At 44.5% G+C, this 20,698-nt stretch overlaps 1 pseudogene; it reads left to right on the forward strand.

The window, feature by feature from the left end:
* The first annotated feature begins 1,523 nt into the window (after positions 1–1,523).
* On the forward strand, positions 1,524–16,551 carry LOC135520804 (cytoplasmic dynein 1 light intermediate chain 1-like; annotated as a pseudogene).
* Positions 16,552–20,698: the final 4,147 nt, after the last annotated feature.

The raw sequence follows: 20,698 nt of genomic DNA on the forward strand, positions 1-20,698 counted from the left end.
CAAAAGGTCGCAAAGTTCAAGGGGGCCGAATACTTTCGCAAGCCACTGTATGTCCACATCCTGTCTGAGACGTTAGATCTGGGATATAATTTTGTAAGGAATTTTCAGATGCGACAAACAAGATTGGTTTATGGAATTGTTCATCCTTAGGTTTTGATTCTAATTCTTGTTTGTATTGGCAACTGATGTTATTGTTAACTTGGCTTTGTCTTTAATTAAAATTGTTTTATTTTGCAGTTTTCATTTGTTTGGGTATTTGTTGATAGATTCGCAAGGGGTAGGCTATATTTAACCAATAAGGTCCAAGGAGGTGTGGTATATGGCCAATATACCATGCCAATGGGCTGTTCTTTAGTACGACACAACGCTGAGTGCCTGGATACCGCCCTTAGCAGTGACATATTGGCCATATACTACAAACCTCCAAGGGGCCTTATTGTTATCATAAACAAGTTACCAACATAAATATGACTGTAAACGAGAAATGTTGCATCATACCCGTAGTTCACGTCATGTCCCACTGCTTAGACGCTGCCAGATCTTACAACACCTAGATAGGTATTTCACCTTTCAGCTAACCACATGTTATAGCACTCTGTCAGTCGATGACATGTCGATGGACACAGTCGACAGTCATGCAACCGTTGGTTGATTCATGCAAAGTCTAAGCAGTGGAAAGCAACCATACCGTCCGATATTCCACGTCTTTCAGCCAATCAGCATCCAGAAGCCAAACTACCCAGTTTATAAATGTCTATATTAGCGAAAAGCTATATAAGGCTATAAGTCAAATTACTTCCTCATGCTTTCCCTTCCTTCATGGACACTTACACAAAAAATAAAATAAAATAATGAAAGCCATTTGAAAGAAAACATCCTCCATATTGTTTTCACTCATCCTTTGCTTTCAGATCAGTGCAAATCAAGGAAAGGAGGCTAAGGCACAGGAAAGGAGTCTAGGCTAGGACATAGGAAAAGAGGTTACGCTAGGTCACAGGAAAGGAGGCTAGGACACAGAAGTCTAGCACCAGCAGACACTCCGTGCCAGAGGATTGGTTTGTGTTCCAGGTCATCTTTTTTTGCAGTCACAGTTTGCTCAATAAGATTGCTGTATCTTATTCATGTGGTTCCTGAGCCTTTCTACAGTCCAGACGTTGTGACGCTCATCTACAAAGCGTGACTGCAAAAAAAGATGACATACAAGATGGAAGGCAACTTGAAAGTAAAATGTCAATTTCAAAAAATATATCAATGCAACTTTTTCCATTCCGAGCAGACACAGATTGTATAACTGCATAATTTAATCATTTATCATTTTGTACAAACCCGTGTTTAAAATGTCTCTTTCACTCTGTGCTTGGTTCTGCACAGATCTGCTGCAAGTTGATTATTTTTAGATCAGTGATTCTGCGTGGCTTCCTTGTTTCAAATTTGAACTTGCCGTGACCGCAGCGCTTATAAATAAGGGAATCTGGAACGCGCCCTTTATTATGCCAATTCAAACATCCGGGCACTTAATCCATTCAAGGCTGATAGAAGATGGCTTCGACAGTGAGAATTACGTCAACTGCAAATACACTAAATTCTATAGAAAATCAAACCAGCGACGAGGATGGCCAGAATTTATGGTGAATATTGGTCCTGAACTATACAATGCTATGGCTTAAGAAAGGCCTGTCAGAGCCACTTTGAATGGTTTTAGGGTTTGAAAATCTGGTTCTAGGGAGTAGCGCATCTGAATAGCAGGGATATGGGCGCTTGGTGTTTGTCTGATGTCATTGTCTCTCTTGCAGGTCCTCTATTTTGAGTGAGGTATCGACGCGTTCACGGTCAAAATTGCCGTCTGGGAAAAATGTTCTTATTATGGGTAAGCCTATTTAATTTTCTGCTTGCGTTGTGTAATATTGGCACCGGATGAACCACCTGCTCCCTCCGCTACTTCAGAGTGTGCGGGATGCTAGACAAGGAGTGCCTCTCACCACGCGTTCTGTATTCCATTACAATGTCAATAACAGACAGTATTGGACCATTGTTGCGAGGTTTGAGAACCAATTGATTATTAACCGAATTATGGCAGGCTGTTGTTGAATGCATTTATAACAGCACCGCTTATAATTGTCCAACAAAATATGGACAGTGTTTCATAGACGACTAAAAATGGCCATTTCTGCAGGTCAGATCGGATCTGATCCGATCGCATTGAAAGAGTGATTATATTCAACACCTGCTAGTTTTATCCGTAAAATAAATCCCTCAACAAGCAAATGAGATTACATGTATTTCTTATCTGGTCGACTAGTGGTATACAATGCCTTCAGAAAGTATTCACACCCCTTGACTTTTTCCACATTTTGTTATTACAGCCTGAGTTTTAAATGGATTACATTTAAATGTGTTGGTCACTGGCCTACACACAATACCCCATAATGTAACAGTGGAAGTATGTTTTTTGAAATGTACCAAAAATGAAAGCTGAAATGTCTTGAGTCAATAAGTTTTGGTGTAAAAATTTGCTTAATAAGTTACATGGAGTCACTCTGTGTGTAAAGTGTTTAACATGATTTTTGAATCTCTGTAACCCACACCTACAATTATCCCTCAGTTGAGCAGTGAATTTCAAACACAGATTCAAATACAGAAACACAAAGGTTTTCCAATTCCGAAAGCAGACATTGAATATCCCATTGAAACATGGTGAAGTTATTCATTACTGGATGATGTAGCAATACACCCAGTCACTACAAAGATACAGGCGTCCTTCCTAACTCCGTGATGGTGAAGTCGTCTCTTTTTACTGACTCAGATCTTTGACCCGTTCAGTCAAAATAATGAATCTTCTGACTCAAATGAACAAAATGAGTTAATAAGAGACCATTTATGCTTTATCCCAAATATGGTCGGAGGCGCCCAATGGATCGTGTGACTCAAATACGGAAATTCCGGAGGCACGCAGAGGCCAAATTGAGCTCTGTTCCGCATCGCCGTGCTCCGCTCAAATGTTGTAATTATGTGGATGGCTCCGCATTTCCGTGATTGGTTGGTGGTAGGTGAGGGCGATAAGTCCTATGTAAACACAAACTCACATCCTTAACAACAGGGCGATAAGTCCTATGTAAACACAAACTCACATCCTTAACAACAGCTCTACGATGAACTGAAGACTGGCATTCACAGTAGGGGTCTTATTGGAGCTGTCATTTGTGACTGAGACTTGTAAATGTGTGCTTTTAAACAATGTTAATTGCTAGGCATACAAATGACATTATTTCTTGATACATTTGAAACGAGGTCCCTCTAGCTGTGGCTGCTACCGGACGAGATTGTGAACGACTCTTGGCGGGATGCATTGCTTGACTGCCGTGAGAGTTCAGTGGTTCACGAACTGCAGCCGACCAAACGATTCGTTCTAAAGTTCGAGTTTGCTGAGCAGAGGCTGTGTATGGTTTGGTTCTACTAAGCTGTGTCCATCTTAACATTAAATCAATTTAATGCAGTCATTCTTGCACCATACGACCAATTATCAGTTCTAGACATGTCTGTCTTCTCAATGCTCATGATTTATTTTCCTGTGCAAATATGGCAAACAGTTGTGGGTTGGAGGCACGTCTCTGGAGCTGCTGAGCCGGAGGAGCGTGTATGAAAGGCGCTGCTTGGTCATTCCGACGTCTGCGTTGGCCTTGCAGCATCTATGGGGACACAGCCTCTGCAGAAGTCAGGGCATCCATACTTCTTGAGCTTCGCCGAGCAGCACAGATCTGTTGTCAAGGAAGTGAGTTTGTGTTTACAGGACCTCCCACCCTCGCCTATCGTCAAACAATCATGTCAATGCAGAGCTACAGTTGAAGTCGGAAGTTTACATACACCTTCGCCAAAGACATTTAAACTCAGTTTTTCACAATTCCTGACATTTTAATCCAAGTAAAAATTCCCTGTTTTAGGTCAGTTAGGATTACCACTTTATTTTAAGAATGTGAAATGTCAGAATAATAGTAGAGAGAATTATTTATTTATTTATTTCAGCTTTTAGCACATTCCCAGTGGGTCAGAAGTTTACTCAATTAGTATTTGGTAGCATTTCCTTTTAAATTGTTTAACTTGGGTCAAATGTTTTGGGTAGCCTTTCACAAGCTTCCCACAATAAGTTGGGTGAATTTTGTCCCATTCCTCCTGACAGAGCTGGTGCAACTGAGTCAGGTTTTTTAGGCCTCCTTGCTCGCACACACTTTTTCAGTTCTGCCCACATATTTTCTATGGGATTGAGGTCAGGGATTTGTGATGGCCACTCCAATACCTTGACTTTGTTGTCCTTAAGCCAATTTGCCACAACTTTGGAAGTATGCTTGGGGTCATTGTCCATTTGGAAGACCCATTGCGACCAACTTTAACTTCTGATGTCTTGATGTTGCTTCAATATATCCACATAATTTTCCTTCCTCATGAAGTCATCTATTTGGTGACGTGCCCCTGTCCCTCCTGCAGCAAAGCACCCCCACAACATGATGCTGCCACCCTCGTGCTTCACGGTTGGGATGGTGTTCTTCGGCTTGCAAGCCTCCCCCTTTATTCCTCCAAACATAACGATGGTCATTATGGCCAAACAGTTCTATTTCTGTTTCATCAGACCGGAGGACATTTCTCCAAAAGTACGATCTTTGTCCCCATGTGCAGTTGCAAACCGTAGTCTGGCTTTTTTATGGTGGTTTTGGAGCAGTAGCTTCTTCCTTGCTGAGCGGCCTTTCAGGTTATGTCAATATAGGACTCGTTTTACTGTGGATATAGATACTTTTGTACCTGTTTTCTCCAGCATCTTCACAAGGTCCTTTGCTGCTGTTCTGGGATTGATTTGCACTTTTCGCACCAAAGTATGTTCATCTCTAGGAGAACGTATGATGGCTGTGTGGTCCCATGGTGTTTATACTTGCATACTATTGTTTGTACAGATGAACGTGGTACCTTCAGGCATTTGGAAAGCTCCCAAGGATGAACCAGACTTGTGGAGGTCTACAATTTTTTTTCTGAGGTCTTGGCTGATTTCTTTTGATTGATTTTCACATGATGTCAAGCAAAGAGGCGCAGATTTTGAAGGTAGGCCTTAAAACACATCCACAGGTACACCTCCAATTGACTCATATGATGTCAATTAGCCTATGAGAAGCTTCTAAAGCCATGACATAATTTTGGGGAATTTTCCAAGCTGCTTAAAGGCACAGTCAACTTAGTGTATGTAAACTTCTTACCCACTGGAATTGTGATACAGTGAAATAATCTGTCTGTAAACAATTGTTGGAAAAATTTGGGAGGCGCACAGCGATGCTGTACGTGCCTTCAGAAGGTCCGTAATTGCGTCAAACCATCCATACGGCGCCTCCAACCACATTTTGGATCAAGCATGAATTGGCTCTTAATCCTGCAGTAGGACTGAATAATTGCGGCCAGCACTAGAAGGTCAAACGAACAACTAGGAGCCAATTTATGCCTTTTTAAATGAACGAGTCACTCAGAAAACAAATCATGATTCTCGAGTCAGTAAAAAGAGTTGTGCAAACAATTTTGTTATTTTTGAAAACTGCACATCATTAGAAGGAAACCGGTCAGAGATTTCACCATGAGGCCAATGTTGACTTTAAAACAGTTAGTTTAATGGCATCAACAATCAACAACATTGAAGTTACTCCATAATTCTAACCTAATTGACAGAGTGAGAAAAGGGAGCCTGTACAGAATAACAATATTCCAAAACATGCATTCTGTTTGCAATAATGCACTGTTTGGGGCAAATCCAACACAACACTGAGTACCACTCTTCATATTTTCAAGCATAGGGGTGGCTGCACCATGTTATGGGTATGCTTGTCATTGGCAAGGACTAGGGAGTTTTCTTTATGATAAAGATAATTGTAATAGAGCTAAGCAGTGGCAAAATCCTAGAGGAAAACCTGGTTCAGTCCGCTTTCCAGCAGACACTGAGAGATGGTCACCTTTCAGCAGGACAATAACCTAAAACTCAAGGCCAAATATACACTGGAGTTGCTTACCAAGATGACATTGAATGTTCCTGAGTGGCCTAGTTAAAAATCTATAGCAAGACTTGAAAATGGCTGTCTACCAATGATCAACAATCAACTTGACAGAACTTGAAGAACTTAAAAAATAGTTATGTGCAAATGTTGTGCAATCCAGGTGGGAATAATTCTTAAAGTGAAATGGCTCACAGCTGTAATCGCAGCTAAAGGTGATTCTAACATGTATTCAATGCATCTAATCAAGAGTTTCATTTATTTATATCTTTTATTTTACAAATGTTAGAATTTTTCTTCCACTTTGACATTACAGAATATTTTGTGCAGATCGTTTGCAAAAAAAGGTCAATTACATCAATTTGAATCCCACTTTGTAACACAACAACATTTTGAAAAAGGTGAAGGGGTGTGAGTATTTTCTGAAGGTATTGTATCGGCCCTGCATATAGGCCTGATTTTGTGAGCTATAGCTGCATTGATGCAAAATGATATACTTTTATAGGCCTAGAACACCGCCACAGCAGGCAGCTGACCTAAAGGCCTAATGTAGCCTACAGTAGGCTATAACGGATTTGAATCATTTTGCTTAGCATGCAGTTTACCTGCACCAATGTGTTTTCATGCATGCTACAGGTGAGACGGGGGCAGGGAAGACCACTCTCATAGCCAAACTGCAGGGAGTTGAAGAATACATGAAAGGCAGAGGACTGGAGTACCTGTACTTTAACGTTCACGATGATGACATCGATGGTAAGTGTGTCTTTTGGACACAATGAGAAAACAAAGGGGATCAAGTTTGATGATTTGTTTTAGTTCATAATGTAGCTTGGGCGTCAGTGTCTGATGGGTCAGTAACGATCAATAGGATAGCCTTGTACAATTTCTCCTTTTGGTGTGATTTGACCCCAAACTGTGTGTGTGTGCAGATCATGCTATGTGTAACGCATGGATTCTGGACGGTGACCTGTACCACAAAGGCCTCCAGAAGTTTGCTGTGTGTGGGGAGAACATGGCCGACACTATGGCCCTGCTGGTAGTGGACATGTCCAGGCCGTGGACGGTGCTGGACTCTCTGCAGAAGTGGGCCAGTGTGCTACGAGAACACATCGACAAGCTCCGAGTCAACCCAGAGACACTGAGGCACATGGAACAGAGATGTACGTCTGAATCTGAGAGGGAGACGTTCTTACTTTACAACATTAAACACTTGAAATAGCTACTTCAACAGTATTTCTTTAAAAATTTAAGTAGCCATGAGATGTAAACTATAAAGTTAATTGAGATGAATTGTTCGGAGTTTGAATTAAAAAGGGTAAAATAGCAATAGCTGTAAAACGGAATCTCTTCCACCCTCTCCCCTACCGCTAGTGGTCCGCCAGTTCCAGGAGTACACAGAGCCAGGGGGCGACCACAGCGCCTCTCCCAAGAGGAGGAACCCCGTGGCCGGGGAGGCTGAGGAGGAGAGTGTGCTGCTCCCCTTGGGAGAGAACACGCTCACACACAACCTGGGCGTGCCTGTTATGGTGGTGTGTACAAAGGTAAGGTGGGCAACGCTCTGGCATTAGGGAAAGAAATGACCTTGCCTTGTTAACTCAACTTATCAAAGGATACTTTCCGTGGCATTGGTATGGTTTCTTTATTCATGTGTAGAAAGGACGGAAAATCTGTCATTTTGTTTTACTCTATTTCTCATCTTCGCTTTCAATTTCCTTTTCATTCTTGTCTTGTGTGGCTTACCCTCTCTCTCTCTCAGTATTCTCTTTCCCTCTCCACTTCCCTCCTTTGCAGTGTGACACGTTTCTCAGTCTAGAGAAAGAGCATGACTACCGGGAAGAACACTTTGACTTCATCCAGTCTCACATCCGACACTTCTGCTTGCAGTGTATCCTTCTGCCTCACCGACTGGTTTTCTGCCCTAAGAGTTGGCATTCCTCTGGCGTTATTCTGTCAAACTAATGGATTTTCATATTTTCTTAGATGTACCAACAATGTGCAGGCACCAGTTTCAGGTTGTTCTTTCTTGTGTGAAGTGAGCATGTTTTTTCTGAGCTCGGTAGAAGAGGAGTCTTTAAGATATCGTTGGCCATTCTAGCAATAATACTACCCTTGACAAGTAGTGGTCTCTCAGATGGCGCAGCGCTGCTATACACATCAATGAAGGAAAACAAAAACCTAGACCTATTGTATAAATACCTGGTCCATAGATTATACGGGTTTCCCTTTGACATGCTGGCCCAGGTGGTGGACAAAGACTCAGTATTCATGTAGGTGTGACTCCGTGTTCTCACTAATGAAACATTTAGCCTTTTTCTCACGTGCTGTTAACAATGACATGAGTTATTTTTATATATATATTTTATGCTTTTGTGGTTCATTGTCTTCCAGCCCATCAGGATGGGATAATGAAAAAAAGGTTGCCATTTTATATGAGAACTTTCAGTCGTTGAAAAGGGAAGACAAGTTTGAGGAGGTTATCGTCCAGCCTCCTGTTAGAAAGGTAACGTCACTCCCAGATCTTCTCCTTCTTATTTTTGGCACAGACATGAAATATTAGAAACAAGTGTAATTTAACAGACCTTTTAACTGACCTACACTCTAGGGGTAGTATCTTGGAGTTGATTAAAATTGTGACTGAATCCAAAATCCTTAGCCCTGATCAGGGTCAGAGATTACTACTGGCATGCAGGGTTGGTGCTGTGCCTGGGTGGACTGGGGGATTCTGGGTGTTTGCTCTCTCCAGTCCTCTCCTCTCGACTTTAATGGGCCCATTAATCTTAAACAACATCAGATTACCAGGATGAGCCTGCCTGTACTCAGATTACAGTGACAAGGCCAGGCAAATATGTACTTAATCGGATGTACACTAAACTAACACATTAGGATGACTTGCATGTCATTTTGTGGAGAAAAGGTATATAGGTATGTGTTTGTTTATGATTTGTTTTTTGTGCAGTTTGTACATGAAAAGGAACTAGGTGCGGAGGATGACCAAGTGTTTCTCCTAAAGCTTCAGGTAAGGGAGAATGTACAGTGTATATGTGTACAGCTGGTATGACCCAAAACATTACTTTGATAATATTGCATAATGCTAATCTGACATCAGCTGTGATAAGTTTAATTCTGCCAGTTGCCATATGAATTAGGTTAGTGGTATTAAGGGCTTCAGACTCTATCTGGACTCACACACTACATGCTCTGTGTTGTCTATTAACAGACCCTGTTGTCTAAGCAGCCCCCAGCGGCAGCAGGCAGACCAGTGGTAAGTGTCTGGGGAAACATGCTACTGTAAAGGACCTAAAGAGTTAATGTAAATATTCTGATATATGCAATTAATGATCCTCTACTCCTTCTTTCTTTCCTGTCTCTTCTCTTTCTCTCCTCTCCCCTCCCTTCTCATCCACTTCTTCTCCTCTCTACTGTTCCTGTATCATCCCTCCTTCATTCCTCCTCCTTTTCATCTCAGGACACCTCAAACAGAGCACCCACTGGGTCTCCACGGGTGTCAAATCGCTCGGCAACAGCAAACGTGGCCAATGTGATGCCCATGCAACCCGGTACTGAGACCATAGATCCCCGATTAACTCATTCTACTAAAATGACAAAGATTAGCTTTGGCACCAGTATTAAGTTTGCACCTACTGTGCATTTGGAAAGTATTCAGACCCTTGACTTTTTACACATTTTGTTACATTGCAGCCTAATTCTAAAATGGATAAAAAAAAAAATGTAAATCCTAATTCATCTACAATCAATACCCCATAATGACAAATAAAAACATGTTTGTAGAAGTTTTTGCCCATGTATATAAATAAAACGGAACGATCACATTTACATAAGTATTCAGACCCTTTACTCGGTACTTTGTTGAAGCACATTTGGCAGAGATTACAGCCTTGAGCCTTCTTGTGTATGACGCTTCAAGCTTGGCACACCTGTATTTGGGGAGTTTCTCCCATTCTTCTCTGCATATCCTCTCATGTTCTGTCAGGTTGGATGGGGAGTGTTGCTGCACAGCTATTTTTAGGTATTTTCAGAGATGTTCGATAGGGTTCATGTCCGGGCTCTGGCTGGGCCACACAAGGACATATAGAGTGTCCTTGAGTGGAACCAGAGACTTGTCCCAAAGCCACTCCTGTCATGTGCCTTTCACTGAGGAGTGGCTTCTGTCTGGGCACTCTACCATAAAGGCCTGATTGGTGAAGTGCTGCAGAGATGGTTGTCCTTCTGGAAGGTTCTCCCATCTCCACAGAGAAACTCTGGAGCTCTATCAGAGTCACCATCAGGTTCTTGGTTACCTCCCTGAACAAGGCCCTTCTCCCGCGATTGCTCAGTTTGGCCTGGCGGCCAGCTCTAGGAAGTCTTGGTGGTTCCAAACTTCTTCCATTTATGAATGGAGAAGTCCACTGTGTTCCTGGAGACCTTCAATGCTGCAGAAAGGTTTTGGTACCCTTCCCCAGATCTATGCCTCGACACAATCCTGTCCCTGAGCTCTACGGACAATTCCTTCAACCTCATGGCTTGGTTTTTTTCTCTGACGTGCATTATCAACTGTGGGACCTTAATATAGACGGGTGTCTGCCTTTCCAAATCATGTCCAATCATCAATTAAATTTACCACAGGTGGACTCCAATCAAGTTGTAGAAACATCTCAAGGATGATCAATGAAAACAATATGCACCTGAGCTCAATTTGGAGTCTCATAGCAAAGGGTCTGAATACCTATGTAAATAAGGTATGTTTTTTTTATGTTGATTACATTTGCTAAAAATGTTAAACCAGTTTTCACTTTTTATTATGGGGTGTTGTGTGTAGATTGAGGATTTTTCTTATTCAAGCCTATTCAGAACACGGCTGTAACATAACAAAAGGTGGAAATCTGAATGCACTGTATATTTTGTACGTAGGGAATAATACCGCTAGCCTAACTGCTCTTTTTTATAAACAATACCTGCCATCCTTGTGTGTGCAAGTTCGCTGCGTAACTGTGATGTTTTGTCTCTTTGTTTTCGCTGTGCCATTAGGCGGGCAGACCAGCGAGGGCGTGCTGGCTAACTTCTTCAACAGTCTGTTGAGCAAGAAGACTGGGGAAGGGGCGGGGCCAACAACACGCCCAGAACAGTCCGGAAGTCAGGTACTGCTCCACACATGGAAGATCTGTAACTCTTTTGTCATACACCTTCTAGTAAAGTTCTAGGCAGCACAGTGACAGGTATTCTTCCCCAAATTTCCACAGAAAGACTTGAAATAGAAAACATCCATTCTGTCATCTCACTGTAAGTCCGTCACTGTGTGGTTGTTTAGGTGCACTGTGCACGTGTGTGTTCTGTCCCCCTGATCTCTCCTTTATTAGACTGACTCGCACTCCTTCCATTGTCTTTACCAGCGGTTCTAAACCTCATTAACTAAGCTCATAAGGCATTTACAAGTTATTTTCTTTAAGAGTTGTTGGTGTAATAGAGAATTTCCATGAGAACCAGAAGGTAAGCAATCATTGATCAAATCAATCAGAAATCTGTTTAATACAAGTTGCAACAGGGAGACAATCTCCAGAATTGAACATTTCCAACTGGCCTTCTCTAAGCAGCCCTATGTTCTAATCTCACAACACCAGTGTTCTGTGAACATCCGCCGCCGAGAGGCTTGTAGGAAGTCACTGCATCATCTGCTAGTGCTACAGAATACAATAACAATCAGTGTCCTCGTACCTCCAGTCTGGCATCAATCACTATCAACAGATATGAGCATATCCATAACATTCAGTATCAAGTCTAGTGACCAGCAACCCATAAACAATGAGTGTCCTAAATAAAACACTCTAAATCATGTGTTTTACATGAAGGGAGAACATATAAATAAGTATTGTGGTAATATGAACTTTATTCATCTGAAATATTCCCATTACAAATGGCTACATATCAACACAGGTTCAGAGATGGATGGATGTACCAATCTTACACGGAACAAACATATATAAATACAACATGCAACAATTTAAAAGATTTTACAAAGTTACAGTTCACAAAAGGAAATCAGTCAATTGAAATAAATGCATTATGCCCTAATCTGTGGATTTCACATAACTGGGGATACAGATCTGTTGGTCACAGTAGTTAATACTTCTGTCCTAAATGAACCGTTTTTGTTTTTGATGGTTTTCAACCTTCTTTTAATAATCATGACGTAATCTATACTTGTCTAATGATGTGGAGGGTAGATCAATTGATCATAACTGAGTTGTCAATACGGATTGTATTTTAGAGCCCTGTGTGTGTGTGTGTGTTAGCGGATGCTGGCCCTGCTAAGGTCGGTGTATCATGTAACTCTCCTGCATGCGTTCATATTCTCAGCATGCTCACTCTGTTGCCATATTACCATTGAACAAACCCTTATTTTATGTTGTACTTGGTCAATTAGACCGAACGACCTGTTTCCCTGTCCTTGTGTTGCCTTATTTGAATGCCTGCGCACACAGAGCCTGCCTGGCCCAAATGAGTGTCTGGGTGCTCCATCGGCTCCCCAGACGTCAGGCAGGTCTGCCACTAACAGACAGCACAGAGCCTGTCTGGCCCAAATGAGTGTCTGGGTGCTCCATCGGCTCCCCAGACGTCAGGCAGGTCTGCCACTAACAGACAGCACAGAGCCTGTCTGGCCCAAATGAGTGTCTGGGTGCTCCATCGGCTCCCCAGACGTCAGGCAGGTCTGCCACTAACAGACAGCACAGAGCCTGTCTGGCCCAAATGAGTGTCTGGGTGCTCCATCGGCTCCCCAGACGTCAGGCAGGTCTGCCACTAACAGACAGCACAGAGCCTGTCTGGCCCAAATGAGTGTCTGGGTGCTCCATCGGCTCCCCAGACGTCAGGCAGGTCTGCCACTAGCAGACAGCACAGAGCCTGTCTGGCCCAAATGAGTGTCTGGGTGCTCCATCGGCTCCCCAGACGTCAGGCAGGTCTGCCACTAACAGACAGCACAGAGCCTGTCTGGCCCAAATGAGTGTCTGGGTGCTCCATCGGCTCCCCAGATGTCAGGCAGGTCTGCCACTAACAGACAGCACAGAGCCTGTCTGGCCCAAATGAGTGTCTGGGTGCTCCATCGGCTCCCCAGACGTCAGGCAGGTCTGCCACTAACAGACAGCACAGAGCCTGTCTGGCCCAAATGAGTGTCTGGGTGCTCCATCGGCTCCCCAGACGTCAGGCAGGTCTGCCACTAACAGACAGCACAGAGCCTGCCTGGCCCAAATGAGTGTCTGGGTGCTCCATCGGCTCCCCAGACGTCAGGCAGGTCTGCCACTAACAGACAGCACAGAGCCTGTCTGGCCCAAATGAGTGTCTGGGTGCTCCATCGGCTCCCCAGACGTCAGGCAGGTCTGCCACTAACAGACAGCACAGAGCCTGCCTGGCCCAAATGAGTGTCTGGGTGCTCCATCGGCTCCCCAGACGTCAGGCAGGTCTGCCACTAACAGACAGCACAGAGCCTGCCTGGCCCAAATGAGTGTCTGGGTGCTCCATCGGCTCCCCAGACGTCAGGCAGGTCTGCCACTAACAGACAGCACAGAGCCTGTCTGGCCCAAATGAGTGTCTGGGTGCTCCATCGGCTCCCCAGGCGTCAGGCAGGTCTGCCACTAGCAGACAGCACAGAGCCTGTCTGGCCCAAATGAGTGTCTGGGTGCTCCATCGGCTCCCCAGACGTCAGGCAGGTCTGCCACTAACAGACAGCACAGAGCCTGTCTGGCCCAAATGAGTGTCTGGGTGCTCCATCGGCTCCCCAGACATCAGGCAGGTCTGCCACTAACAGACAGCACAGAGCCTGCCTGGCCCAAATGAGGGTCTGGGTGCTCCATCGGCTCCCCAGACGTCAGGCAGGTCTGGCACTAACAGACAGCACAGAGCCTGCCTGGCCCAAATGAGTGTCTGGGTGCTCCATCGGCTCCCCAGACGTCAGGCAGGTCTGCCACTAACAGACAGCACAGAGCCTGTCTGGCCCAAATGAGTGTCTGGGTGCTCCATCGGCTCCCCAGACGTCAGGCAGGTCTGCCACTAACAGACAGCACAGAGCCTATCTGGCCCAAATGAGTGGCTGGGTGCTCCATCGGCTCCCCAGACGTCAGGCAGGTCTGCCACTAACAGACAGCACAGAGCCTGTCTGGCCCAAATGAGTGTCTGGGTGCTCCATCGGCTCCCCAGACGTCAGGCAGGTCTGCCACTAACAGACAGCACAGAGCCTGTCTGGCCCAAATGAGTGTCTGGGTGCTCCATCGGCTCCCCAGACGTCAGGCAGGTCTGCCACTAACAGACAGCACAGAGCCTGTCTGGCCCAAATGAGTGTCTGGGTGCTCCATCGGCTCCCCAGACGTCAGGCAGGTCTGCCACTAACAGACAGCACAGAGCCTGTCTGGCCCAAATGAGGGTCTGGGTGCTCCATCGGCTCCCCAGACGTCAGGCAGGTCTGCCACTAACAGACAGCACAGAGCCTGTCTGGCCCAAATGAGTGTCTGGGTGCTCCATCGGCTCCCCAGACGTCAGGCAGGTCTGCCACTAGCAGACAGCACAGAGCTTATGTCCTCCATATCCTCTCTGGTTGTAGACCTGTCTCTGGGTCTTAGTATGTCTCTGGGTCTTAGTATGTCTCTGGGTCTTAGTATGTCTCTGGGTCTTAGTATGTCTCTGGGTCTTAGTATGTCTCTGGGTCTTAGTATGTCTCTGGGTCTTAGTATGTCTCTGGGTCTTAGTATGTCTCTGGGTCTTAGTATGTCTCTGGGTCTTAGTATGTCTCTGGGTCTTAGTATGTCTCTGGGTCTTAGTATGTCTCTGGGTCTTAGTATGTCTCTGGGTCTTAGTATGTCTCTGGGTCTTAGTATGTCTCTGGGTCTTAGTATGTCTCTGGGTCTTAGTATGTCTCTGGGTCTTAGTATGTCTCTGGGTCTTAGTATGTCTCTGGGTCTTAGTATGTCTCTGGGTCTTAGTATGTCTCTGGGTCTTAGTATGTCTCTGGGTCTTAGTATGTCTCTGGGTCTTAGTATGTCTCTGGGTCTTAGTATGTCTCTGGGTCTTTGTATGTCTCTGGGTCTTTGTATGTCTCTGGGTCTTTGTATGTCTCTGGGTCTTTGTATGTCTCTGGGTCTTTGTATGTCTCTGGGTCTTTGTATGTCTCTGGGTCTTTGTATGTCTCTGGGTCTTTGTATGTCTCTGGGTCTTTGTATGTCTCTGGGTCTTTGTATGTCTCTGGGTCTTTGTATGTCTCTGGGTCTTTGTATGTCTCTGGGTCTTTGTATGTCTCTGGGTCTTTGTATGTCTCTGGGTCTTTGTATGTCTCTGGGTCTTTGTATGTCTCTGGGTCTTTGTATGTCTCTGGGTCTTTGTATGTCTCTGGGTCTTTGTATGTCTCTGGGTCTTTGTATGTCTCTGGGTCTTAGTATGTCTCTGGGTCTTCACGGCCTTAGTAGTTGGTTACAACTAATTTCTTTTTTTTTCAGAATTTAATGTATCAGTTTGTTTCAAATGTGTGTTTATTTGTCGTTTTCAAATGCTGCCACAGAGAGTACAACTGCAGAGTGATCTTTGTCCCGATACTAGTAATTGGGTGAAAGTGTATTTTTTTAACACCTACATCTATTTTGCAAACTCTTCCAGCATCAAAGGTGGGACTTGACGGTGAGCCAGAGGCGTCCTCCCCGACCTCATCCTCTCCCCCAGCCGACATGGAGGAGTCCTGAACCCCCAAACCCTCCCCGCCACCACACACCCACACACACTCGCTGGGTCCTCTCGCTCTTTAGACCCTCTACTGTCAGATGGATCAGAAGCTGGACTGGAAACAGAACAGAGCGGTCTTGGAGCGGTTGCCGTGAGACCGAGCCTTGCATGCCAATCCGTTGAACCACCACCAAAGCAAAACAACATGGACTTACTGAAAAGCATCAATGTATTATATAGAAGATAAGCTCCCAGGATATCGGAGGGAAATGGAGTAAGTCTGACGCGTTGTTGCTTTATTTGACAGCAACATTAAAGTGAGAGGAACTGGATATCTTGCGGGTGGTCTTGAAGCCACTGTGACAAGTGCACATCCTTGATATCACTCTGAGCACTGTGGCTGTCTGCGAGGATGTTTTCAAAGTGGAGGAGATTGATGTCTGCCATTTGTGGAGATGGGTCTTTGGTAGACAGCAGTTCCATTGTTATGTGACGTCATAATGCACTGGAACGCTGATGGATGAAGACTGCTGTACAATCAGGCAGAATGATGGAAATAGTTGGTGTTTTAGTGCTTATAATGGTCATGATCAAGGGTTCTGTTAGAACTCAAGAATCCAGAGTCAAGGATGATGCTCTAAAACCAGGGAAATTATTTATTCTTTATTTTTTAAACTTGTGTGTTCATTTGCTTGGTTTGGATTAGGGAATAGGCAGACCTCTGGAGTGTTTTATTGGCATAGGGGAATCATCTATCACAATCTTAAAGTAGTCAAGTTCTCATGAACTATTCAACTGTTAAATCTGCCATTATTCAATAAAGCTGTATTACTAATCAGGACTCTGCTTTTGTCTCTGTCATGTGTCTTTAGGCCTACGGTGCCTCTTGCATGGTGCAATAGCCAATGGTCTTGTGTAACTTACACCACTATTATTGAGTTGTATCCTGGTACTGGCCGGGAAGTCTGAAATACAAAAAGGAGACGAGGTCGTGGAACGGGGTGCTAAGAAAATCATTGTCGCTCAGTTTCAAATGGGGAGAAGATCTTGACGAAACGGGGAGAAATCCAGTGGAGGTGGTAGACAACACTGGGCTGTGATTGGAGCAGAGATGGATAGGAAAGTCGGGCAGTTAGGGTTGAGTGAGGAAGTAGGAGAGGTTGTGTCTGCTAAAGTTCTTTGTGATGGAAGTTTGGTGTGTTTCAATGTTAAACAGTATGAGAAGGTGCTCAAACTCAAGCAGGTATGTAAAGTGGTTGATCGTAGCCTGCTGGACGGCAGTGGGTGAAGAGTTATTACAGGAGTTCCAGAAAGTGTTAACATGCCAGAAATAAAGGACCACTTGAAGGTCGGCTCTCTTATTGAGGCAAAGCACCTCCAGATGACATGAGATGGGAGCAAGGTGGATCGCTTGTCAGTGCTACTATTGGTATTGCCAGGAACAGTTAGTAACTCATACCCAATCCTATGTGTGAACATACAGTGCCTTGCGAAAGTATTCGGCCCCCTTGAACTTTGCGACCTTTTGCCACATTTCAGGCTTCAAACATAAAGATATAAAACTGTATTTTTTTGTGAAGAATCAACAACAAGTGGAACACAAACATGAAGTGGAACGACATTTATTGGATATTTCAAACTTTTTTTTAACAAATCAAAAACTGAAAAATTGGGCGTCCAAAATTATTCAGCCCCCTTAAGTTAATACTTTGTAGCGCCACCTTTTGCTGCGATTACAGCTGTAAGTCGCTTGGGGTATGTCTCTATCAGTTTTGCACATCGAGAGACTGACTTTTTTCCCATTCCTCCTTGCAAAACTGCTCGAGCTCAGTGAGGTTGGATGGAGAGCATTTGTGAACAGCAGTTTTCAGTACTTTCCACAGATTCTCGATTGGATTCAGGTCTGGAATTTGACTTGGCCATTCTAACACCTGGATATGTTTATTTTTGAACCATTCCATTGTAGATTTTGCTTTATGTTTTGGATCATTGTCTTGTTGGAAGACAAATCTCCGTCCCTGTCTCAGGTCTTTTGCAGACTCCATCAGGTTTTCTTCCAGAATGGTCCTGTATTTGGCTCCATCCATCTTCCCATCAATTTTAACCATCTTCCCTGTCCCTGCTGAAGAAAAGCAGGCCCAAACCATGATGCTGCCACCACCATGTTTGACAGTGGAGATGGTGTGTTCAGGGTGATGAGCTGTGTTGCTTTTACGCCAAACATAACGTTTTGCATTGTTGCCAAAAAGTTCAATTTTGGTTTCATCTGACCAGAGCACCTTCTTCCACATGTTTGGTGTGTCTCCCAGGTGGCTTGTAGCAAACTTTAAACGACACTTTTTATGGATATCTTTAAAAAATGGCTTTCTTCTTGCCACTCTTCCATAAAGGCCAGATTTGTGCAATATACAACTGATTGTTGTCCTATGGACAGAGTCTTCCACCTCAGCTGTAGATCTCTGCAGTTCATCCAGAGTGATCATGGGCCTCTTGGCTGCATCTCTGATCAGTCTTCTCCTTGTATGAGCTGAAAGTTTAGAGGGACGGCCAGGTCTTGGTAGATTTGCAGTGGTCTGATACCCCTTCCATTTCAATATTATCGCTTGCACAGTGCTCCTTGGGGTGTTTAAAGCTTGGGAAATCTTTTTGTATCCAAATCCGGCTTTAAACTTCTTCACAACAGTATCTCGGACCTCACTGGTGTGTTCCTTGTTCTTCATGATGCTCTCTGCGCTTTTAACGGACCTCTGAGACTATCACAGTGCAGGTGCATTTATACGGAGACTTGATTACACACAGGTGGATTGTATTTATCATCATTAGTCATTTAGGTCAACATTGGATCATTCAGAGATCCTCACTGAACTTCTGGAAAGAGTTTGCTGCACTGAAAGTAAAGGGGCTGAATAATTTTGCACGCCCAATTTTTCAGTTTTTGATTTGTTAAAAAGGTTTGAAATGTCGTTCCACTTCATGATTGTGTCCCACTTGTTGTTGATTCTTCACAAAAAAATACAGTTTTATATCTTTATGTTTGAAGCCTGAAATGTGGCAAAAGGTCGCAAAGTTCAAGGGGGCCGAATACTTTCGCAAGGCACTGTATGTTCCGACACCATTGCGTTGCTGTAACTGTCAAAGGTTTGGGCGTGTGGTGTGTAAAGGCAAAAGGAGATGTGGAGGGACATACATACATGGAGATGGTCCAGTTAAAGTGCTGGAACTGTCAAAGGTTTGGGTGTGTAACGGCAAAAGGAGATGTGGGGGGGACATGCATACGTAGAGACGGTCCAGTTAAAGTGCTGGAACTGTGGGGAGGTGCCCGTAGTGTGACGTATGGGGCTTGTTCAGTGGTGTAAAGACCGGTGCAAGTGCAGCAGGTGAGGAGTGAGCGTAACATCTCATGTGCAGAAGCAGTGAAGGTAGTTCAGGCAGAAACAATCGAGGCACTGAGGAGAGCAGGTATGCCAGGGCTGATTGGAATGCAGGTTGGGCCAGATGTAGAGAGCAGAATGGTAGTAGACATGAAGGTTGTTACATTTGTGACAGCAGCAATCAATTGCACAGAAAAATGACAATCAAGACTATGCAGATACAGATCATAGTGGAGCAGGCAGTGAGGTATCTTGGGATCACAGGACTGACAGGGGAAAATGTACAGGATGACCTCAATAAGATTGAGAATCAGTCCAGCCAGGAATCATGTATTGGTTAATTTTCATTATGGTGTTAACCCTTCAATGGAACGCCAGAAGTTTGATGGTGATGGTGAATGGGCAGGAGTTCAAACAGGTTCTTGAGTTACCAGCCAGCCTGATGTGATAGGTCTCCAGGAGACATGGCTAAAACCTCGTCTAGATGTTATATTACAAGGTTATGTTGCAGTCTGTAAACATAAGGGTGGGGGTGAAACCTTTTATAATGCAGGGGATCCCATATAGGTGTGTGGGACAGGAGTATGTTGTGGTTGGGCGGGAGGGGGGAATATGGTAATAGTCAACTTTTACAAGCCGTGTAAGAGTTTCTGCCCCTTGGAAATGTAGAAGGTAAAGATAGGAGACGGGTAATGTGATGGGGGGATTTTAATGCTCATCGTACGCTCTGGGGAGGGTTACAGACTGATAAGAGACAGACAAGTGTTGGAGGAACTACTGGATCAGAAAGGCCTTGTGAGTTTTAATGACGGCCGGGGAACCAGGATTGACCCAGTAACTGGGATTGAATCTTACTTTATTCTCAAGTTGAATGGCAGGCAGATGTAGTTGGGAGGCTTTGGAAGAATCTACAGGGGGTAGTGATCACTGTCCTGTTGACTGTAGGATTGAGGGAGGAAAAATCAGTAGGAAATGGATTGAGGAGATGGATATTTGGGAAAGCGGAGTTGGATCAGTTTCAGGAGTTGAGTGAACAGGAGCGCTCAGGTTGATCTCAGTTCAGATATAGAAACAGGCAATGATGTAGAGTAAGAGGTGCAATAGTAGGGGTCGCAAGGCAGGTGATTCCTATGCTATGGGTACAGGAGGAGAAAGAGTTCTGCAGGTGATTCCTATGGGTACAGGGGGGGGGGAGTTCTGCAGGTGATTCCTATGGGTACAGGAGGAGAAAGAGTTCTGCAGGTGATTCCTAAGGGTACAGGAGGAGAAAGAGTTCTGCAGGTGATTCCTATGGGTACAGGGGGGGGGGGGGAGTTCTGCAGGTGATTCCTATGGGTACAGGGGGGGAGAAAGAGTAACACAGTCCCCTGGTGGAGTGTAGAGCAGCAGTGAAGAGTAGGAACAGGGCTTTCAGAATGTTGAAAAGGACCCATAATTACCAGCACCTGATACAGTAGAAACAAGAAGTAGTAAGGAGGATGATTAGGACAGCTAAGAGGGCGTATTGGCGCCAGTTCTGTGGAAACAAGGGCAGGACCACTCCTGTGGGAGAGGTATGGGGGATGATTAAGAGGATGAGTGGGGTCAGAAGAGATTGGGATCTCCCTGTGCTGAAAA

The sequence above is a fragment of the Oncorhynchus masou genome, chromosome 29 (genome assembly GCF_036934945.1).
Source record: "Oncorhynchus masou masou isolate Uvic2021 chromosome 29, UVic_Omas_1.1, whole genome shotgun sequence".
NCBI lineage: Eukaryota > Metazoa > Chordata > Actinopteri > Salmoniformes > Salmonidae > Oncorhynchus > Oncorhynchus masou.